Raw genomic sequence first — 24,941 nt, forward strand, 5'->3', positions numbered from 1 at the left:
TCCTGAATTCCTGATCTATTATTATATAGTCGATGACAGATCTGGTTCCCCTGCCTTCCCAAGTATACCGGTGAATGTTCTTGTGTTTAAAAAAGGAGTTTGTAATTACTAAGTCCATACTGGCACAGATATCCAAGAGTTGTTTCCCGTTCCTGTTGGCCTCCATATCCTCTCCAAATTTACCCATAACCTTTTCATACCCTTCTGTTCGATTTCCAATCCTGGCGTGAAAATCACCCATGAGCAGAACACTGTCCTTGTCCTTTACCCTAACAACTACATCACTGAGTGCCTCATAAAAACTATCCATCTTATCTTGATCTGTCCCTTCACAATGCGAATATACTGTCACAATCCTAATTTTCTTGCTAGAGACTGTCAAATCTATCCACATCAGTCGTTCGTTTACATACCTTATTGCAACTACGCTGGGTTCCATTTCTTTCCTGATGTAAAGCCCTACACCCCATTGTGCTATTCCTGCTTTGACTCCTGACAGGTAGACCTTGTATTCTCCCACTTCCTCTTCTTTGTCACCCCTTACCCGAATGTCACTAACAGCTAAGACGTCCAGCCCCATCTTACTTGCAGCCTCTGCCAGCTCTACCTTCTTCCCAGAGTAGCCCCCATTGATATTAATAGCTCCCCATCTCATTACCATTTGTTTGCCAAGTCGTATCTTAGGAGTCCCTGGTTTGTCAGTTAGAGGTGGGACTCCGTCACCTCCAAAGGTCCGAGGCATTTTGCTCTGATTGTTGCCAGCATCATATTTAAAGTACCAGGGAAGCAGGTTGCTAGCCTTACTTGCCCCGAGTCCCATTGGGTTTTACCCCTAACGGTTGAGGGACTAACCGGTGGATTTGGTAGTCTTTGCCGTATGAGCACAAAGGTGACCACGACTCAGAATATGTCCGAGATGCCCAGCCTTATTCCAAAGTGACTGGTATCCCGACTGTCGGGACCACTTACTCGGCCACTCATACGTTGCCCGTGGTTCATGAATTAGGACATGACTACAGGAACCCACACCATGAACCACAATATCTAGACAGCAAAACCAAAATTAAAGCATATATACGACGTAAAGTGGAACCAATATTAGGCGCTACACCCGCGGATATAAGCTACAAGACGTCTGTGGATCCTTCTATCCCGCCATTGGGGCCTGGAACGTCTTCACAAATAAAGGGTTCACATGGTTCTGTCACTTTTTCCGGTCCATAAAATTTATATTGCCCTTAAGTTTAACTTCTCATACCCGGCACACTCCAACTGCGGGGTCCAAAAAGACACCAGCCAGATAATTAGCAAAGTATTTGCGGGTAGCGTCAGAGACGAGTGAATCGTTGGAATAGGAAGATACAAAACTCGAGAAAAAGCTTGTCACCATCCCGGTAAAGATAAAGTATGGTCAAATCCTTGATCCACGACACTGCAAGCATTTTAGTACGTGGATAAAACGTCACATTCGGGATAAGAATCGATGTCGGAGTCACTGCAGTTGGGGTCGTGTGCTGAATGACAGCCAACATCAGTATCGTCAACCTTCACACTTCCAGGGCACACCCACATTCCCAATGATGTTCAAGTGTATCACGTAGATGACATTGGAGACATAACTCGTTTATTTTTTTCGTTTCATGTTCCATTGATTATTTTGCAAGATAGATCGTGCTAAAACATCCTTAGTGTAAACTAAGGAAGGCCATTTTCCTTCTGGTATGGTAATTATGTACATCATGTTCCTCTACATCTGTAGTGGATTATTTACAACAAAATTCATGGGGGGAATAAATATACAGGGAGGCAGTAGTAATAATGCCCAAGTCCTTAAACAGCTGTCTACAAGATGGTTCTGGCTGAGCATCATTCATTATTCTTACAGCACGTCTTTGAGCAATGAAGACTTGCTTTCTTAAAGATGAGTTACCCCAGAACGTTATTCTGTATGACATAATTGAATGAAAAATGCAAAACTGATTTATCTCTCTCTCTCTCTCTCTATCTATCTATCTCTAAGATTCGTAATGATTTTAAACGCAAATTTAGCTGAACTAACTTGTTTTAGGACTTCCAAAATACGCTTTTCCAATTTAAATTCTCATCAGTATGGACTCCTAATAATTTTGAAGTTTCCAGCCAATTTATTATTTTCTCGCCACGTATTACTCTTGTAATTGTTATAATACCCCTAGATGTTCAGAACTAAATGTGTTGTGTCTTTTTAGAGTTGAGGAAGAGACTATTCGTAGAATAGTCAGTGATACTTCTGAGAACTTTGATTGTCATTTCTTGCGTTTCTTCGTGTATGCTTAAACGGATTACACTACTAGTGTTATCTGCGAAAAGAACTAATTCTGATTGTTGTATATTAGACGGAAGATCGTTTACACAGATGAGGAACAACAGGGGATCTAAGATTGAGCACTGAGGAACCCTATACGTGATTTCTCCCCAGTCAGAGTAACGTGCCCGAACTACATTGGTTGAATTGCTAAGTACAACTTTCCTCATTCTTTTTGTTAGATATGACATTATTCATTGGTTCGTTATACCATCAATCACATGAAACTTCAATTTTAAATGCAAACACTTTAGATTAGGCTTTACCGTGATTGTTACAGATTCCGAATGGAAATCTACAGCGGAGTGTGCGCTGATATGAAACTTTCTGGCAGATTAAAACTGTGTGCTGGACCGAGACTTGAACTCGGGACCTTTGCCTTTCACAGGCAAGTGTTCTACCATCTGAGCCACAAAAGCACGACTCACGACCTGCCCTCACAGCTTCAATTCTGCCAGTGCCTCGTGTCCTACTTCTGTGAAGTTTGGAAGGTAGGAGACGAGGTACTGGCAGAATTGAAGCTGTGAGGGCGTGTCGTGAGTCGTGCTTTTGTGGCTCAGATGGTAGAACACTTGCCTGTGAAAGGCAAAGGTCCCGAGTTCGAGTCTGGGCCTGGCACACAGTTTTAATGTGCCAGGAAGTTTCAACAAGTTTATTGTTACCAGCCACTGTTTATGTATATCCACGACGCGCTTCGAAGGTTTAAATGTCCATCATCCAATGGATTTATATGTTTAGTATGACACAACACATCACATATATCACACACATGTAAATCAACCTGATCATGAAGGTTTAAAAATTCGAAACGCGTCGTGGATATAAATAAACAGTGAGTGGTAACAGTAAGTTCGTTGTTTCATTCGAAAATTCAATTTATCTACGCGAATACTGTGATTCACACAGTTAAATGCCTTAGACAGGTCGCAGAAAATACAGACTGGTGCTATTTTGTTATCTAATGCTTGTAAAATCTGCTGAGTGAACATGTAAATGTCATTCTCAATATAGCCCCTTCTGAAATCCAAATACTGATTTACTCAACAGGAAGCTAGCTGCTACGAAGAGTCCTTGGTATAGGGCAAAAGATCGTTCACCAAAGCACTAACTATCTGTACGTCGTCATTTTGGATAGAAAAAAAACAACACTGGGCGACTTTTAATGTTCATCACCCGACAGATGGCGTGCGTAGTTTGGAAGAAACTACGTAGCTTCAGTATCGATATAACGCGCCGTTTGATTACACTATTTCGATCACTGTGGTTAACATCTTTGCACAACACATGGCTCAGTTTGCTTGTTGCGAGTGAGCGAAGAAGATGTGGATGGAAGTGTAGCATGTCTGTCTCAGAGGAATAAGCTGCACAGTTCGAGGGAAGGCGCTGACCTTGAAGGGGTGAGTTGTCGACACAAAGTAACGCAGAGTCAACTCGTCTCGTAGTTAGCGCTGTGACATGACTGATTTTATTCGTTTTCATAGATCTTGTACAAGTTTGTAAGAGGTTTGTTTGGGTTTTGCCTGATGATGGGCGTGTGATATCTTGAAATGTATCACCGCATAGCAGTGTGATTAGCATTACTGAACAATGCAGTAGAATCTGGCGAGTAATTTAATGTTCACCATTAACAACGTTTTTGACGGGGACCAAGCATAAAATATTTGCGTTCGCGCTATTCCTCTAAGGAAATTCATGCTTTACGCGCTGCCCCCCCCACTCCCCCACCCCCACCCCCACCCCCACTCCGTCATTGGTCTTTGACAGCAAAGCTACTGACTGTCGGAGAATCATGGTGTGAAACAGAAGTAGCTGATGTAGTAGTGCGCAGTGCGACCATAGATTATATTATCGCCAACGGTGAAACGTTGTTTCGTTATATTGTCATATACGGCGTTTGAGTTGACTGTGCTCCTTCAAAACGTCTGCCATTGGTGTTGAAACGTGGTTGAATGTTTGCAGTCGCACGATTTAGCGGGGTCTACTGAATAACATGACACCTCAGTACGTTCTTTGAAGTGTGACGTCGTATGTTACGAAGACGCTGTCTGCGACCTTTTTAATCATATGTTTAAGTTGCAGATGTCGTTTTTATGTTTTGTTTACATCGTGTTGTTTAGTTCTTAGATCGTTTATTAGATCAGCGTAGATTTAGGGGTGGTGGCCTTCTGGGACGGGACGATCATGTTGTACTATGAACATTCGAAGATAAATTAACTTATTTCTAAATTTCTCACCTTTCCTAATAAATTATCACTGATGGTATGCATAGTTCGGACAATAGTTGAGTAGTGTTGTATTGACTATCACGATACTTACTTATCATCTACGTCATAGTGCGTGATTTTTTTTTTAAACTCGATTTGGGCCTACTACGGACGACGTATATAACAACTTCTGATACAACTTCCGGTTTGCCAGTAACTTTTCATTCCCTCATAGTGCTGGGGTTTCCGCACTTCTGACTACATTGTACTACTTTCCTTTTTAGTTTTAATTTTCTTTCGAAACATCCGTGTTCAGAATTTAATGTTTTTCAGATTTCATCTCTTTCAGACCCCTTCTGATTGCTTGGTGCCACTTGCACAAGGGAGATCTAATGAGATGTTCTATAATTCTCTTACATATACTGTTAGCATTTATCCGAACCAGATAGCAGTGAAACATTACACGTTTTCTCGTTTTTATATTTAGTTCAATTTTTTACGCACTTTTTCATTACAGTTCTCACATTCACCGTTGTATTTCACTAGCCCCAGTGTTTTCTACTTCTCCTGTCGTAATCAAATCCACGTATTCGTTAGCGTACAAACATTCTGGTTTTGCTGCCGTACACTTTGCTGTTATTATTGATATTTTTAATTCTGCAACACTGTGCTGTAATTTATTAATTTTTTTTATGGAAGTTGTAGTGATAAACTAAAACGTGCGTCCTGAGGTCTTGGGATTAAGAATCATTATTACCAACAACGGTGTTAGTACACAGTTTATATACAGCGAAGCAAAATTTGCATACATTCTGCAGGACGTAGGAGCGTCGTACCTGAATACAAGCTGTGTACTAAAATTATTTAACTCTATTAATGTAGCTTCCTTTGGATGACACTCACAGCAAGGTTTTTAGCAGATGTATGTGCGGACCGAGAACAGGGCTCCGTGTAAATTACTCAATGGATTCTTGGCCGAATTTTCATAGCCAAAAGAAAGGTGGAAATGGACAAATGGAGCGTCAAACTGACCAGTATGATGTCTAGTTTTGCAGAAAAGTGTGTGATTGCTTGAAAGTAATCAGGCTAATTAAGAAAAACTTAGTGATTTGGGAAAAATTGAAATATTTCACGAGCAGATGCTGCGATCTATTAAATGTCAAAAAGTTCATCTCTTCAACGTGTAGCAATTTTTCTAATAAAATCTTGCATTGGTGTGATATTTATCTTGAAAAAGGGCTTCTGTCGAATCAAATACAAAGTTCAGGACATTTTGAGAACATAAGACGCATGAAAAGCAAATGATGTGTCAAAATGACAAAATTATTTTGAATAAAACGGTCAAGTGTTTTGTAAAACTTGTCTAAAAGTAAGAAATAGATTTGAAAAACTTTTGATACGCCGTCAAATGATGCTCGAAATCATGCACAGCAAGTGAGATGCCGATTAAGAATTTAAAGTTCAGTGTACAATCTCAGAATTTTAAGGAGTACTGGATGGTATTTGTCTGTAGGGTTATGTATACTATGCAGTTTGTTGTTGTTGTGACCGTGACACATTTCTATCGTTTACGCCGGATGATACAAAAAAGTCATAACAATTTTTCTATCTTAAAAATTTGAGAATAGAAAATTGTTCAAGCGTAAGGAAGGAGATTGCGCATTCTCAATGGTCACTTAATTTGTTGTGCATGATTTCGAGCATCATTTCACTAAACATTAGTCTGTTTCTTTCTTTTTTTTCAAATTTTATTTTTATTCACGCCACAAAATGGTTCAAATGGCTCTGAGCACTATGCGACTTAACTTCTGAGGTCATCAGTCGCCTATAACTTAGAACTAATTAAACCTAACTAACCTAAGGACATCACACACATCCATGCCCGAGGCGGGATTCGAACCTGCGACGTAGCGGTCGCTCGGTTCCAGACTGTAGCGCCTAGAACCGCACGGCCGCTCCGGCCGGCTTCACGCCACAGAAGGAATGATAGCATACATGGTGGTGTCAATAATTTTACGTTTCATGATAAAGATCGCAGCAAACAAAGGCTTATTTTATGAATTCCTTTTGGAGGTTCTTAAATATTTCTTTCTATAAATTAGTAGTCAGTCACGAATGTAAAAGATCGGTAATGTTTGTGAGCCCTGAGATAAGCCTTGAACCATGTTCACCATGCTGCTGTGTTGCAACATCACATACTTCACCAGACCTTTTCGCACAAACATTGGATCGAAAGACAGTTTGACACGGTGTGTAACATTTTTATAATTCAGTTCTGCATCGCTTGTTGAACAGGTGGGCCATAATTTCGGGAGACACTACATTCAAGACGCTTCGTTATAGTACACAGGCTATATTTACCTTGACAGATGATTAGCTAGAATTAATAAATCGCTATTTAATACCTTTGAGACTATTTTGTGACTTGGCTAAAACTTTTGACTGTGTGAACAACAGTATTCTAATGCAGAAGTTAAAATACTACGGAATGGCAGGCACAACAGGTTCACGATTATCTTAATGGCAGAAAGCAATATCTATCACATGCATGTCAATCACATAACGAACGCAGTCAGAATTTGAAGCAATCAGGCATTGAGCCCCACAAGGTTGGATTTTGGGTCCTCTGTTGTTTCTGATACACTCCTGGAAATGGAAAAAAGAACACATTGACACCGGTGTGTCAGGCCCACCATACTTGCTCCGGACACTGCGAGAGGGCTGTACAAGCAATGATCACACGCACGGCACAGCGGACACACCAGGAACCGCGGTGTTGGCCGTCGAATGGCGCTAGCTGCGCAGCATTTGTGCACCGCCGCCGTCAGTGTCAGGCAGTTTGCCGTGGCATACGGAGCTCCATCGCAGTCTTTAACACTGGTAGCATGCCGCGACAGCGTGGACGTGAACCGTATGTGCAGTTGACGGACTTTGAGCGAGGGCGTCTAGTGGGCATGCGGGAGGCCGGGTGGACGTACCGCCGAATTGCTCAACACGTGGGGCGTGAGGTCTCCACAGTACATCGATGTTGTCGCCAGTGGTCGGCGGAAGGTGCACGTGCCCGTCGACCTGGGACCGGACCGCAGCGACGCACGGATGCACGCCAAGACCGTAGGATCCTACGCAGTGCCGTAGGGGACCGCACCGCCACTTCCCAGCAAATTAAGGACACTGTTGCTCCTGGGGTATCGGCGAGGACCATTCGCAACCGTCTCCATGAAGCTGGGCTACGGTCCCGCACACCGTTAGGCCGTCTTCCGCTCACGCCCCAACATCGTGCAGCCCGCCTCCAGTGGTGTCGCGACAGGCGTGAATGGAGGGACAAATGGAGACGTGTCGTCTTCAGCGATGAGAGTCGCTTCTGCCAATGATGGTCGTATGCGTGTTGGCGCCGTGCAGGTGAGCGCCACAATCAGGACTGCATACGACCGAGGCACACAGAGCCAACACCCGGCATCATGGTGTGGGGAGCGATCTCCTACACTGGCCGTACACCACTGGTGATCGTCGAGGGGGCACTGAATAGTGCACGGTACATCCAAACCGTCATCGAACCCATCGTTCTACCATTCCTAGACCGGCAAGGGAACTTGCTGTTCCAACAGGACAATGCACGTCCGCATGTATCCCGTGCCACCCAACGTGCTCTAGAAGGTGTAAGTCAACTACCCTGGCCAGCAAGATCTCCGGATCTGTCCCCCATTGAGCATGTTTGGGACTGGATGAAGCGTCGTCTCACGCGGTCTGCACGTCCAGCACGAACGCTGGTCCAACTGAGGCGCCAGGTGGAAATGGCATGGCAAGCCGTTCCACAGGACTACGTCCAGCATCTCTACGATCGTCTCCATGGGAGAATAGCAGCCTGCATTGCTGCAAAAGGTGGATATACACTGTACTAGTGCCGACATTGTGCATGCTCTGTTGCCTGTGTCTATGTGCCTGTGGTTCTGTCAGTGTGATCATGTGATGTATCTGACCCCAGGAATATGTCAATAAAGTTTCCCCTTCCTGGGACAATGAATTCACGGTGTTCTTATTTCAATTTCCAGGAGTGTAGTTATCCATAACTGCAAAAGCGTTGGTGTAGGATTTGATGCAGGAGCCGACCTTTCGATTACTTCCCGTAAACAACGAGCGAGGTGGCGCAGTGGTTAGACACTGGACTCGCATTCGGGAGGACGACGGTTCAATCTCGCGTCAGGCCATCCTGATTTAGGTTTTTCGTGATTTCCCTAAATCGCTCCAGGCAAATGCCGGGAAGGTTCCTTTGAAAGGGCACGGCCGACTTCCTTCCCCGTCCTTCCCTAATCCAATGAGACCGATGACCTCGCTGTCTGGTCTCCTTACTAACGTTCGGTGGGATTCACGTCGGGCGATCAGTGTGGCCAGACCATTCGCTTGAATTGTCCAGAATGTTCTTCAAAATCAGTCACGAACAATTGTGGCCCGATGACTTGGCGCTTTCTCATCCATACAAATTGTATCGTTGTTAGGGAACACGAAGTTCATAAATGGTTGCAGATGGTCTCCAAGAAGCCGAACATAACCTTTTCCAGTCAATGATGGGTTCAGTTGGACCAGAGGACCCAGTCCATTCCAAGCAAAGCAAGCCCATGCAAGTAGGCTGTTTAGGTTTTTATATTGGCTACGCCACATAGCGCTCTGTATGGAAATCACTGACTGTGCTGTGTGCAGTCTGTGGCTGGTTGGTGTCGTTGGAAAATTCACTATTGTAGTGTTGGGCAGCTGTATGTGAACAGCGCGTAGCGTTGTGCAGTTGGAGGTGAGCCGCCAGCAGTGGTGGATGTGGAGAGAGAGAGAGAGAGAGAGAGAGAGAGAGATGCCAAAGTTTTGAGCAGTCACTATAAGCCGACGATCTGGACGTGTGTCCGCCAGAAAAAGGAAATTTGTAAAGATGGATGTCATGAATTTATATATATAAGTTTTGAACATTATTAAGATAAATACATTGTTTGTTCTCTAGTAAAATCTTTCATTTGCTAATTATGCCTATCACTGGTTAGAATCTTTTATTTAGCTGGCAGTATTGGCGCTCGCTGTATTGCAGATTTCGAGTAACGAACATTTTTGTAAGTGGTTCATGGAAGGTATAGGTTATTCTTAGTCAGGGCAATGCTTTTGTAGAGATTATTCAAAGTCAGATTGCGGTGCGCTAAAAGTATTGTGTGTCAGTTTAGTGATGATCAGAATAAGTAAAGAGAAAACTGATTGAGTACGTTGATAGTTCGATCCAAACTTAACCCTTACAAGCACAGTAGTTCGCTAGTCAGGAGAACTGAAGAACACAATGCTGTAATTGCTTATTTTATTGTGTTGCAAGTCATAAAACTGTAAGGTAAATTTTATACAAACGTCAATTTTACGATTTGTAGATGCTCGACTGAGCTGATGTCTTGATAAGACCAGTCAGTGAAGACCACAAACGGTCGAATGTGGACAATAATTCACGCAGTCTAATTTTTGTGCAGTGATAGGAGGGAGTGCTTTGCACAACGTACTACAAATCCTGACCAGTGGCGGTTTGGGATGCTCCAAAAACGGTTCAGATGCCTCTAAGCACTATGGGACTTAACATCTGAGGTCATCAATCCCCTAGAACTTAGAACTACTTAAACCTAACTAACCTAAGGACATCATACACATCCATGCCCGAAGCAGGGTTCTAAGCTGCGACCATAGCAGCAGCGCGGTTCCGGAGTGAAGCGCCTAGAACCGCTCGGTCACAACGGCCGACTGGTTGGGGATGCGTTTCAAGGTCAGTTCCGTACGTATTACTTGCATAAAAACTACGGTCGCTTGCAAAAACGCACCCCAGTAAAACATTTAACTGCATCACATTTTCCACAAAACGGCCGTGTTCATTTTTTCTGTAGGATTGATAGCGAGAGAGATATGTAAATCTTGCACTGGTTTATGAAGACAGCATATCAGGTTCCATAAAACATCGGTGGAGTTAGCTGAATGACTCTGTATGGATAAGGGATCACCCAGTGAAGAAGCGTCAAACAGTCAAACTTAAATCAGAAATATTATATTGTAGTATACAATGTTAATTACGCTGTAGGAACAACAGCAGGAAGAGTTGCCGTTGTAAGAACTACTACACCAGGTGCAGCGTACAGGTCAGTCATCTGTGGGGGCAACCATCGGCCCCATCCATACCGCAATCGTGACATTATTACAGTGGAGTAAAGGTAAAGTTTGTCCCAAAAACAGTCGCTCATAAAGTCTCCCAAGATCGTTCGAGAAAGTGAGAAGTCACGTAAGAGGTTTTTGTACTGCGCCAAGTGCGTCAGGCCTTAGACAGGATGTATCAGAGAACTCCGTGTTGGCTAGGAGTGATGTTTTCAAGCCAATCATGATCACTCATATCAGAAGTGTATCACTGCAAAGTTCACGATGTTTATTTACAATAAACGCACCATGATGGTGAAACGTCTCCGTGGAGTCGTTTCATAAGACGCTTGTCTCACTGGATTCTGTGCATCCTATTCTGTCCACTGCCTGATTGCGGTTTAATTTATTAACTCTCCGAGAAAGACTGAGCAATCAAACTAAGGCTTATTAAATGTCCGCCGCTCGTGGTCTCGCGGTAGCGTTCTCGCTTCCCGAGCACGGGGTCCCGGGTTCGATTCCCGGCGGGGTCAGGGATTTTCACCTGCCTCGAGATGACTGGGTGTTTGTGTTGTCCTCATCATTTCATCATCATCCAGGAAAGTGGCAAAATTGGACTGAGCAATGATTGGGTAATTGTACGGGCGCTGATAACCACGCAGTTGAGCACCCCACAAACCAAACATCATCATCATCATTAAATGATATGTTTGATTTTTTTGTGTTCCATAGGAAATGATGAATGTATTTATTAGGTTTTTCCCTTCACCCTACCATATGTGTGAGTGAATGGGACTGAATGTGTTCTTTTAGGTGTCGTTTCGGGTTTCTTTTGTAGGAGACGCTGAGTTGCTACGAGCAGGTGATGTTTGCTTCTCGTTTGGAGGGTTGCACAGGACAACCAACTTAGGATCCCAGAACCTGGACAGAGGTCTGAGGTTGGTTTGAGGTTGGTTTCTCTGTCCGGTTGGTGGCGGAAGCCTACCCCTCTGGTATCCTCCGTTGCACCAGTAGTTACGCGAAGCTTGGTGGAGAAAGGACACTCTGCAGTTAGCCGTTGGTGAGTACAGTTCGAAGCTCCTAGAGAGGGTTTCTGCTAATAGGAAGTAGGTCGAATTAGAACTTCCTTATGGAATATTTAAGTACTGAAGCTTGTGTAGTTACGTATTTTCGGAATGTCATAGTTGTTGTTGTTGTTGTTGTTGTTGTGGTCTTCGGTCCTGACACTGGTTTTATGCAACTCTCCATGCTACTCTATCCTGTGCAAGCTTCTTCCTCTCCCGGTACCTACTGCAGCCTACATCCTTCTGAATCTGCTTAGTGTATTCATCTCTTGGTCTCCCTCTACGATTTTTACCCTCAACGCTGCCCTCCAATACTAAATTGATGATCCCTTGATGTCTCAGAACATGTCCTACCAACCGATCCCTTCTTCTAGTCAAGTTGTGCCACAAACTTCTCCGTAATCCTATTCAACACCACCTCATTAGTTATGTGATCTACCCATCTAATCTTCAGCATTCTTCTGTAGCACCACATTTCGAAAGCTTCTATTCTCTCCTTGTCTAAACTATTTATCGTCCATGATTCACTTCCATACATGGCTACACTCCATACAAATACTTTCACAAACGACTTCCTGGCACTTAAATCTATACTCGATGTTAACAAATTTCTGTTATTCAGAAACGCTTTCTTTCCATTGTCAGTCTACATTTTATATTCTCTCTACTTCGACCATCATCAGTTATTTTTCTCCCCAAACAGCTAAACTCCTTTACTACTTTAAGAGTCTCATTTCACAATCTAATTCCCTCAGCATCGCCCGACTTAATTCGACTACATTCCATTATCCTCGTTTTGCTTTTGTTGATGTTCATCTTATATCCTCCTTTCAAGACACTGTCCATTCCGGTCAAGTGCTCTTCCAAGTCCTTTGCTGTCTCGGACAGAATTACAATATCATCGGCGAACCACAAAGATTTTATTTCTTCTCCATGGATTTTAATACCTACTCAATTTTTCTTTTGTTTCCTTCACTGCTTGCTGAATATACAGTTTGAATAACTTAGGGGAGAGGCTACAACTCTGTCTCACTCCGTTTCAAACCACTGCTTCCCTTTCATGCCCATCAACTCTTATAACTGCCATTTCGTTTCTATACAAATTGTAAATAGCCTTTCGCTCCATATATTTCACCCCTGCCACCTGGCAAAATTATTTTGTTAAAAAAAAGTCGGCGATGATGGTGGTTGTAATTAAAAGTGCAAAAGTTGCTTCGTTCCTTTCGGACACCATGGTGTGTAATTTCTAACAGTGAATATGTTTAGGAAAAGATAGTCAGTATAACTTCGGGTGAATGTGCGAATAATAGTGTTTCCGAGCGAATGTGATTTTTATCATTCAATGTGTTTTTTATTATTCTTATTACGTTTTCGTTGATGCTATTGTGTCTTTGTACTCGTCTTGTACCTCGTGTGTCGTAACCGATGATGCTTCTGGTCTACTACTGCACTGCAGTAGGTTTTCATATTAACAGTTTAATTGTTTCGTGTGTATAATTCCAGTAAAATATCGGTTTTTCATGCGCATAGAGGAAATGTTTGTAACGGTTTGTTTCTGAACGGACCACGTGTAAGTTGAAACGGTTGAAGGGGCTTCTGCCTTGACGAGTTAATTTTATTATGGTATTGCATCATTAAAATTTCTTACATTTGTGCTTGGTTTAATGTCTAATTTCTGAACAGTTAACTCGTAATCAAGTTAACCACGTGCTGAAGTTCGGCCGTTCGTAAGCGGCAAGCGCGGATTCCGCGTAGCATATCTACTATACAAACCTTGCGAATCAGACAAACCTCTTTGCAAGTTAGTGCATGAGCATAGTGGTGACAGGTATCTCTCTGAACTATTTCTGTCGTGGGTATGTAGATGGAATGATTGAATTATTGTGTTCCACTTCCCTTTTATGTGTTTTTTCCTTTTTTAATTGGGCTATTCTAACATTTTTTGGCAAATTATTTAGTTAAATTTTTTATTCAGGCACTAGTCATGTACATTCATAGGATGTGCATCAAATTCAGTCATGAAATAAATGTGCTACGTAAAAGATAAATTCATTCAGCGTCCTTTATCTTTCTCATTGATGCCACTTTTCAAATTAATATTCTATTCCCTGATTTTTTAAAGTTAATCTACTTGCTTGTGATGAACAAAAATGGGAGGAAAAATCAGTGATAGGCGTACTTGTAATGCCGGAAATGCATATCCCCCTATTTCCATCTATTGTACTATAATTTTTTTCCTTGTTTTGTTACCTCAAGATATGACATTTCTGTCTCTTTATATATTGTAATTGTTTTACTATTTGTATATATATGCATTTATGTCGATTTATAATTGGTTTGCTTTGTGAATATTGTTTGTGTTTATGCGCTGGGTCTGGCCTAGGGAAAACTATGCTATCGAACGAATACATCGATAGGTCGTGTGGAGAACCAAAGTGTTTAGGATCTTTGGTAGTGTTAACTCTGTCGCGTGGAGCGCGGGCAGAGAGGAGTCTGGCTGGGGTGGTGCAGTGGAGCAGGTGTGTTGTGTGACGCTCCCGCGAGTGGCCGCGCTTTCGGGGTTTGGCAGCATGTAATTGCGCTCGACTTGCGATGATAGTTTCTGATATGGTGTCGCGGACGTGAAGCATTAGCTGGCGCACATCAAGAGCCCATTTCGTCTGGTGACCGTGTCGAGAAGAAGGCGCGCCGACATCCAGCTTCTGCAACAGCGACGGCCGACAATGAGTGACTGTCGCCACCTCCTCGATCGACAGCTTGAAACCTTCAATCAACCAACAAGGAAGACTGGAAGCACGTAAAGTTTTAGAACTGTATGGCAGACCTCAGCTTTTCAAACTTTTAAAATTGTTGCATCACAAAATTACAGCTACTTAGCATGAACCTTTGTTGCTCATTGTCCCAATTGCATTGCCAAGCAGGGTCCCTTCCTTTTCCGAAATGAACCCGAGTGTCGTTGAAATTCAAACGCCAGCATTAAAGTAATATAATTCAATTTCGCTGCTTTAATTTCAAAGTTCAGTTAAAGTATTCATAGCTGGCTACAATATTTAGATTACACAAGCACAAATTAAGAGTGCGAGTTTTGTTACCGTATTGTAGCTTACCTGTGACTGCAGTTCAGCTTGGTACGTACTAAATTTTACTATTGTTAATTGTTCAGAATCATTTAATTCAAGTTCAAAGTTAAATCTCTTATTTCTAAATTGCGTAGATTCAAGTAGCTTTTGAAATGATTGTTGAGGTAGTCCAAGACTAACCGTATTTTACTGAATATCGATGTGCTTCAGAAAGAAAGCTCACTATTAATTTCAGTCACTAAATTAACTTCCGATTTTCCGGTTTTATTAATTCTTTTGCTAAATTAAGTCAGAGTGTAGCGAAATTTATTACTTCTGACAAACTTTCAGTTTTCACACTGCACGTGTCAACCTTCAGTTGCCACGCTTCTAGTGCTAATTATATGTGTAATAATCTTTCTTTTTCAGTTACTATAGTAATTGTGCTTAGGACTGGCGACCGTAATTTCCCCCAAATCTCAAATATCTAATTACCGCTAGTTAACTGTTAACGTAACGGCCGCACATTTACTTTCTTTATTAACTTCACCCCTTTTCAAAATTAATTTCCACCAGTTTCATTAGCATTTTTCCTTTCATTTAGATGTAACCCTTTCCTCCCTCTTTACCGACAAATTAACTTCGGTGACGATTGCTTTTCCCAAATTCCCATTAGGTACACGCGGTTTCATTTTTCACTGTCATTAAGGTCGATAAGTGATGGGGGAGGTTACATACTGTCTCAAAGTTAAGGAATTCACATGCAATTAAACAAGCTCATTGATGTACGACATACAATGCTGTTCATCTTGTTAGTTTCTTTTTAAAAAAATTGCATTCTTATAATTAAATTCTAATTAAATTAAACTGATAATTTTCAGTTCGGTCTTTTCTTAATTGTTAGAAAGGGCTTGGGCTGGTGGCGACCCTGTAATTTTCAAATTTATAATCGTCCTTGCGAGGTGGCTTAACCAGAAATTGCGCACAAGGGTTACAACTCCATTATTCCTGGTACGTAACGTATGTCGAGGCTTAGCTAGGATCCGGTTACAGTTCTACATACATACTTTACAATGGTATCCCAGTTTCTCGTTTGTACAGTACTGGCCATTAAAATTGCTACACCACGAAGATGACTTGCTACAGACGCGAAATTTAACCGACAGGAAGAAGATCCTGTGATATGCAAATGATAAGCTTTTTAGAGCATTCACACAAGGTTGGCGCCGGTGGCGACACCTTCAACGTGCTGACATGAGGAAAGTTTCCAACCGATTTCTCATAAACAGCAGTTGACCGGCGTGGCCTGGTGAAACGTTGTTGTGATGCCTCATGTAAGGAGGAGAAATGCGTACCATCACGTTTCCGACTTTGATAAAAGTTGGATTGTAGCCTATCGCGGTTGCGATTTATCGTATGGCGACATTGCTGCTAGCGTTGGTCGAGATCCGATGACTGTTTGCAGAATATGGAATCGGTGGGTTCAGGAGAGTAATATTGAACGTCTTGCTGAATCCCAACGGCCTCGTATCACTAGCAGTCGTGCAGCCACGTCTCGGTCCCTTAGTCAATAGATGGGGACGTTTGCAAGACAACAACAGTCTGCACGAACAGTTCGACGGTCGTTTGCAGCAGCATGGGCTATCAGCTCGGAGACCATATCTGCGGTTTCCCTTGACGCTGCATCACAGACAGGAGCGCCTGCGATGGTGTACTCGGCGACGAACCTGGGTTCACAAATGGCAAAACGTCATTTTTTTCTGATGAATCCCGGTTCTGTTTACAGCATGATGATGGTCACATCCGTGTTTGGCGACATCGCGGTGAATACACATTGGAAGCGTGTATTCGTCATCGCCATACTGGCGTATCACCCGGCGTGATGGTATGGGGTGCCATTGGTTACACGTCTCGGTCACCTCTTGTTCGCACTGTCGGCACTTTGAACAGTGGGCGTTACATTTCAGATGTGTTACGACCCGTGGCTCTGCCCTTCATTCGATCCCTGCGAGACCCTACATTTCAGCAGGATAATGCACGACCGCGTGTTGCAGGTCCTGTACCGGTCTTTATGGATACAGAAAATGTTCGTCTGCTGCCCTGGCCAGCACATTCTCGAGATCTCTCACCAATTGAAAACGTCTGGTCAATGGTGGCCGAGCAACTGGTTCGTCACAATACGCCAGTTACTACTGTTGATGAACTGTGGTATCGTGTTGAAGCTGCATGGGCAGCTGTACCTGTGCACGCCATCCAAGCTCTATTTGTCTGAATGCCCAGGCGTATCAAGGCCGTTATTACGGCCAGAGGTGGTTGTTCCGGGTACTGATTTCTCAGGATCTATGCACCCAAAATGCGCGAAAATGTAATCACATGTCAGTTCTAGTATAATATATTTGTCCAATGAATACCCGTTTATCATCTGCATTTCTTCTTGGCGTAGCAATTTTAATCGCCAGTAGTGTATGTGGTAGCTACCCGCATTTCATCAGAAGCCACACACTAAGAGTTTGCAGCGCGATAGTGGCACTGTCTGCGAGACACCGATCTCCAACACAAACGATGTAGAAGATTGTCTAAATGCCCACACATAACATTAACTCGTTTCCAAGCTAACATCAGGTTGCCGCCCAAATTAACATCGTTTCCCTCAGTACATCTGTAAGTTACCAAGATGACTGGGCATGGGCGAGGTATCTGCTTCCATACAGCAACTTTATGGACGAGGCGTGAGGTGTATGTAGCACATATACAAGGTACGTTCCATAAGTAAGGCGACCAAATTCATAAAAAAACCATTTACTGAATATATTCGTACAAATAATCAAAATTTTTCAAAAATAGCACCCTCTTGCGTCGATACACTTCTGGAGGCAGTGTTTCCATGCCTGGAAGGCGTCCTGGAATGCCTTTTCCGGAATGTCCTTTAGAGCTGATGTAACATGCACCTGGATGCTTTCAATCGTGTCCGAATGTTTTCCTTTCATGACTCCTTTTAACCGAGGAAACAAAGTCAGCGGGAGCCAGGTCAGGACTGTAGGGAGGTTGGGGAACCAATGGGGTCTCGGTCCTGCCCAGGAAGTCGTTGATAATGAAGGTGCGTTGTCGTGGTGAACTTTCCACGTGTCCTTGATGTCGTTTCTGCAGCGCGAGACCCTGCTTTTCAGTGCTACGAGCACTTCCAAGTAGAAAGCTGAGTTCACTGTAGTCCTAGTAGGTACGTGGGCCGTGGTAAAAACTGCTGTTTTGAAGAGCGCGCCGCAGCGCGTAGTGTGAAGCAGTCGCCCTCCGTTTCTGGCGGTGGCGCCGCTGTGGCAATCGCAGCTTTGGTGTCTCCCTCTGGTGGGAAAGGGGAGAGGTTACTTGTTCACGTGCATTTAAGGGGCGCTATCAGTTCGCCAGTCAATCTGGGTCAGTCTCTCGTCCCCAGCTTGCTAGTCTATCTCCCGTCCGAATATGTGAGGCAGTTAGTGTCTGTCGTCCGGAGTGCTAGTATGTGTTAGGCCGCCAGTCTACTCGAGTTTGCTCAGGCAATGGTCATTGGCGGATGGATCGATCGGTTGGTCGGTCGCGCAGTGAGACACAAGGTGACTTGTCCGTCTTGAGCGTCGGCGCAGGTAAGGTCGCCACGTGAGTCCAGTGGGCCGCGACGTATAGCGAGGGGTAGTGACTTCGCGGTCGACACGAGAGCACAAGGAGTCAAACCACGACATCGGTCTGGCCGGGGCGAGCTGAGACGCCGTGAGTCGGGAGGTCGGCGCGCCTTCCTGCGTCCGTTGAAGCGGCTGGCAGCGGACGGTTCGGGAGAGCGATTTTAGGGTGCTGCGCCAGGTCTTCTCGAGAAATCGCCGTTTATTAGAAGTTAAGTGTTTGGTGATATGTTGTGTGATTACTCTAGTTAAATTCTACTTGTTGTCTTGGTCAGTCTCTCGTCCCCAGCTTGCTCGTCTCTCTCTCGTCCGCATTTGTTAGGCAGTTAGTGTCTGGCTGTCATTCGGAGCTGCCTGTCATGTTTGTCGGATTCTGCGTGTTAACGAATTTATTGCTTGGAGTGTAACAGCCTAATTCCTGAAATATGTTGTGATCTTGCCTATCATCTTGAGAGGCGGGCGGTATCTGTGTACTGTAGAGCATCTTAATTTGTGTGGCCAACCTTGTATAATTTTAAATAAGATTGAATTTCATGGGCTTTTATTTAAATGGCCATTTTAGTATATAACGTTGCCACCCTTGCACCGTAAGACTTTTATAAGAGGTTAAAATAAAGTTGCACCTTCGGTGGCAAGTTAATCTTTCAATTTTAGTGTTTTGTACAATTTCCATCCCTCCTACGGGGTGCATAGTTCGTGTGCTTGTGTGAATTGTTAAAACTCTTAGGTTAAAGTAATCTGGTGTTTTGCAGATTTGCACCTGTGTTGTCTTTCAGAGGTTGTTGTGAGCCGTCGTGACTACGGCCGTGTCAAAAGGGAGCGGCAAGGGTCTCAGGCCGAAAGCTCATACTGTCCAAAATTTGTTTCTTTCTGCCTTTGAATAAATTGTAACTTGATATTTAGAGGGTGCTTTCTGATTATAATTTTAAATCTGTTTCTTTAAAAAAGAAAAAGCTTTTAGGAATAAAATTCCCATTTGTTAAAAGCAATTTCATTTTGATTTCATCAGTTACTCCCTGGCAACTACTTCCACGCTCACATAGTGTAATTAAATGTGTTAATGTTCTTGACGAATCGCTAGTAAATAAAATAAATTCTTAAGAAAAGGTTTTGAAAGTAAATTCACGGGTCAGTACAAATTCGTGGTGGAAAATGCCTCTGATGTCAAAGAAGACAATGAGCATGGTTTTGATGCTGGACTTGCTCGTGCGTGCCTTCTTCGGACTCGGCGACGATAGGGGGTGCGACTGTGAACTCTGCATTTTTGTCTCAGGGCCGTACTCAGAAATCCACGACTCATCAGTAGTGATAACTGAGTTTAAAGTTGAGGATCATTTTCACACATTTCCAACGTTTCTCGGCACCGAAGCACTCGCATGTGCTTGTGTTCGTCGGTCAACACTTTTGCGACGAGTTTGGCACACACCTTTCTCATGTTCAAATCTTCGGTCACAATCCGGAAAACGGTTGTTTTTGACATGTTTAGAGTTTGTCCTATCAACTGAAGGCTAAGCCGTCTGTCACAATTCAAACAATCGCGCACACGCGTCACATTTTCGTCGACTCGTGCAGTTGATGGTCGTCCACTGCGAGGTTCGTCGGTGATCTCCTATCGGCCCTCCATGAACGACTTGTGCCATCGGGAAACTTGTGATTTGGACAAGCAATCAGTCCCGAAGGCATGCCGAAGTAATGGAAACGTTTCGGTGGCGGACTTCCCAAATTTAACGCAAAATTTGTTAGCGTACCGTTGCTCTACAGAATGATCCACTGTGCCGTGTTACATAATCTCAAAACGGGGTTGACGGAAACATACGTCCTGACTCTCCGGCAGCTCAGCCGAATGAAACACTGCACTCTGTACAGTGTGTAAACTTTTAGGTAGCACACCTCTCCCTAGTCCTGAATCGGCAGAAGTCGGTAAACGTCGGGAGGCTTCGGTAGGTACGCAGTTTCGACTGCTGCCAACATTACGTAGATGACTGTGTTGTACAAGGTAGCCATTGTCGTCTGCTTCGTTATTGTTTTGCGCTGTACTGTTCTGCGTGTTTTTATTGTGCAGTTGTGCTAAACATTATGAAAATGAGTGAAGAGGAAGTTGCTGGTCCATCTCGGGAGTCGCCAACAATCCCTACCGGTAGGCCTACGATTGGAAGGAAACCAGTATTACGTAGCGATTCTCAAATAGTGGATGCATAAATCTGAGTATTTTCCCGCGGTGACCTCTCATTGTTTATGACGTCATATCTCCTCAAGAATGTCCGCAGCTCGTGGTCTTGCGGTAGCGTTCACGCTTCCCGCGCACGGGTTCCCGGGTTCGATTCCTGGCGGGGCCAGGGATTTTCTCTGCCTCGTGATGACTGGGTGTTGTGTGTTGTTCATCATCATTGACTCGCAAGTCGCCGAAGTGGCGTCAACTAAAAAGGACTTGCAATACGGCGGCCGAACTTCCCCCCCAGGGGCCCCCGGCCAACAGTGCCATATGATCATTTCATTTTTTCCTCAAGAATGTGTCTTATTTCTTTTTCTTTGCCTAGGAACCTTCGTGGGCGTACGGAGAACAAATCACCAAAATTTCATCGCAATCGGATGAATGGTTTGGGAACGCACAGAGGGCAGACATACATACATTCATTTTTATATATAGAGATTGACAGTTACGTTATACTATATGACCTGTTTAAGTATATTTAAATTTTATAATTAATAGTTTAACATTGCGGGTAATGAAATAAAATGAAAACAGAAATTGCGAGTAGTGGGAATCAAACCCGTGTTCGCTGCATGACAAGCCTTCACTTTGTCAATTACGCTATGCATGCTACAGTAACCTAACTGTTGAAACATCCATTACTCTTTTCGGGCGTTCGGAGAACAGCTGACCAAAGTTTCATTGCAATCGGATGAATGGTTTGTGAGCGCATAGTAGACAAACATACATGTTGTTAATCAAAATATCCACGGGTATGCTGCCGGTCTATAGTGTCCAACGGGCACAATATTTCGGCGATCAAACATGTCGCCATCATCAGGTGAACTGACGGACTGAGCTCCTGTGAACGTGCCGGCACGGAGATCCGTACGCTATGGCTGCTCAAAGGGAACTGGGTTTGGTCGCGGCGGCGGCCGATTTAAATACCCTCCGCCCGCGGCGCGCTCCCTCCGCCGTCCGCGCCCAGCGCCACGGTCGCGCGGTGGAACAGATTGCGACGGCGTCTGAGATGACGTCGGTGTGATGGCTCTGTCCGCCGTGGTCGTCACAACTATACGTCTGCTCGATTTACTCTTGATTAACCCGATCGCTGGTTCCCAAGCCTTGCTAAGATTATAGCCACAGTCCCGGTTTATGAGGTCGTCATTGGTGCGAATTTCGATGGCCTCTCTAACAACGCTGTCCCAGTATCTCGACGTCTGTACCAGAATCCTCGTGCGGTCATACTCCATGGCGTGATTTTCCGACAAACAATGTTCAGCGACCGCCGACTTGCTCGGATACATCAGTCGAGTGTGCCTCTGGTGTTCACGGCATCGATCCTCGACGGTACGCATCGTCTGACCAATATACGACTTGCCACATTGACACGGAATCTGGTACACGCCGGCCTTCCTCAAACCGAGGTCATCTTTGGCGCTCCCCACCAGTGCACGAGTTTTATTTGGAGGACAAAACACAGTTCCGACCCGGTGTTTCTTCAGAATGCGGGCGATTTTCCCCGAGAGTGCGCCTGTGTATGGAATAAATGCAATGCCTACCTCCTCCCTCGTGACTTCATCCATCTCAACAGGTTGTGCTGCAGTGGGTGGGCGGAGAGCACGTTGAATCTGCCACTCTGAGTACCCATTTTTTCGAAATACAGTTCTCAGATGTTCCAATTCCTGTAGAACTGTATTTCGAAAAAATGGGTACTCAGAGTGGCAGATTCAACGTGCTCTCCGCCCACCCACTGCAGCACAACCTGTTGAGATGGATGAAGTCACGAGGGAGGAGGTAGGCATTGCATTTATTCCATACACAGGCGCACTCTCGGGGAAAATCGCCCGCATTCTGAAGAAACACCGGGTCGGAACTGTGTTTTGTCCTCCAAATAAAACTCGTGCACTGGTGGGGAGCGCCAAAGATGACCTCGGTTTGAGGAAGGCCGGCGTGTACCAGATTCCGTGTCAATGTGGCAAGTCGTATATTGGTCAGACGATGCGTACCGTCGAGGATCGATGCCGTGAACACCAGAGGCACACTCGACTGATGTATCCGAGCAAGTCGGCGGTCGCTGAACATTGTTTGTCGGAAAATCACGCCATGGAGTATGACCGCACGAGGATTCTGGTACAGACGTCGAGATACTGGGACAGCGTTGTTAGAGAGGCCATCGAAATTCGCACCAATGACGACCTCATAAACCGGGACTGTGGCTATAATCTTAGCAAGGCTTGGGAACCAGCGATCGGGTTAATCAAGAGTAAATCGAGCAGACGTATAGTTGTGACGACCACGGCGGACAGAGCCATCACACCGACGTCATCTCAGACGCCGTCGCAATCTGTTCCACCGCGCGACCGTGGCGCTGGGCGCGGACGGCGGAGGGAGCGCGCCGCGGGCGGAGGGTATTTAAATCGGCCGCCGCCGCGACCAAACCCAGTTCCCTCTGAGCAGCCATAGCGTACGGATCTCCGTGCCGGCACGTTCACAGGAGCTCAGTCCGTCAGTTCACCTGATGATGGCGACATGTTTGATCGCCGAAATATTGTGCCCGTTGGACACTATAGACCGGCAGCATACCCGTGGATATTTTGATTATCAAATACGCCGGGAGAAACTCAAGAATCACATACATGTTGTTGTTGTGGTCTTCAGTCCTGAGACTGGTTTGATGCAGCTCTCCATGCTACTCTATCCTGTGCAAGCTTCTTCATCTCCCAGTACCTACTGCAACCTACATCCTTCTGAATCTGCTTAGTGTATTCATCTCTTGGTCTCCCCCTACGATTTTTACCCTCCACGCTGCCCTCCAATACTAAATTGGTGATCCCTTGATGCCTCAGAACATGTCCTACTAACCGATCCCTTCTTCTGGTCAAGTTGTGCCACAAACTTCTCTTCTCCCCAATCCTATTCAATACTTCCTCATTAGTTATGTGATCTACCCATCTAATCTTCAGCATTCTTCTGTAGCACCACATTTCGAAAGCTTCTATTCTTTTCTTGTCCAAACTATTTATCGTCCATGTTTCACTTCCATACATGGCTACACTCCATACAAATACTTTCAGAAATGACTTCCTGACACTTAAATCTATACTCGATGTTAACAAATTTCTCTTCTTCAGAAACGCTTTCCTTGCCATTGCCAGTCTACATTTTATATCCTCTCTACTTCGACCATCATCAGTTATTTTGCTCCCCAAATAGCAAAACTCCTTTACTACTTTAAGTGTCTCATTTCCTAATCTAATTCCCTCAGCATCACCTGACTTAATTCGACTACATTCCATTATCCTCGTTTTGCTTTTGTTGATGTTCATCTTATATCCTCCTTTCAAGACACTGTCCATTCCATTCAACTGCACTTCCAGGTCCTTTCCTGTCTCTGATAGAATTACAATGTCATCGGCAAACCTCAAGGTTTTTATTTCTTCTCCATGGATTTTAATACCTATTCCGAATTTTTCTTTTGTTTCCTTTACTGCTTGCTCAATATACAGATTGAATTACATCGGGGAGAGGCTACAACCCTGTCTTACTCCCTTCCCAACCACTGCTTCCCTTTCATGTCCCTCGACTCTTATATCTGCCATCTGGTTTCTGTACAAATTGTAAATAGTCTTTCGCTCTCTGTATTTTACCCCTGCCACCTTCAGAATTTGAAAGAGAGTATTCCAGTCAACATTGTCAAAAGCTTTCTCTAAGTCTACAAATGCTAGAAATGTAGGTTTGCCTTTCCTTAATCTTTCTTCTAAGATAAGTCGTAAGGTCAGTATTGCCTCACGTGTTCCAGTATTTCTACGGAATCCAAACTGATCTTCCCCGAGGTCGGCTTCTACTAGTTTTTCCATTCGTCTGTAAAGAATTCGTGTTAGTATTTTGCAGCTGTGACTTATTAAACTGATTGTTCGGTAATTTTCACATCTGTCAACACCTGCTTTCTTTGGGATTGGAATTATTATATTCTTCTTGAAGTCTGAGGGTATTTCGCCTGTTTCATACATCTTGCTCACCAGATGGTAGAGTTTTGTCAGGACTGGCTCTCCCAAGGCCGTCAGTAGTTCCAATGGAATGTTGTCTACTCCGGGGGCCTTGTTTCGACTCAGGTCTTTCAGTGCTCTGTCAAACTCTTTACGCAGTATCGTATCTCCCATTTGATCTTCATCTACATCCTCTTCCATTTCCATAATATTGTCCTCAAGTACATCGCCCTTGTATAGACCCTCTATATACTCCTTCCACCTTTCTGCTTTCCCTTCTTTGCTTAGAACTGGGTTGCCATCTG

The 24,941-nt window shown here is 44.2% G+C and overlaps 1 protein-coding gene across 1 annotated transcript in view; it reads right to left on the bottom strand.

The window, feature by feature from the left end:
* Positions 1-24,941, bottom strand: part of LOC126106745 (uncharacterized) — a gene marked incomplete at its 5' end in the record, with an annotated part of 45,797 nt that overhangs the window by 16,263 nt on the left and 4,593 nt on the right. The window lies entirely within an intron of this gene.

The sequence above is a fragment of the Schistocerca cancellata genome, chromosome 10 (assembly GCF_023864275.1).
Source record: "Schistocerca cancellata isolate TAMUIC-IGC-003103 chromosome 10, iqSchCanc2.1, whole genome shotgun sequence".
Classification (NCBI taxonomy): domain Eukaryota; kingdom Metazoa; phylum Arthropoda; class Insecta; order Orthoptera; family Acrididae; genus Schistocerca; species Schistocerca cancellata.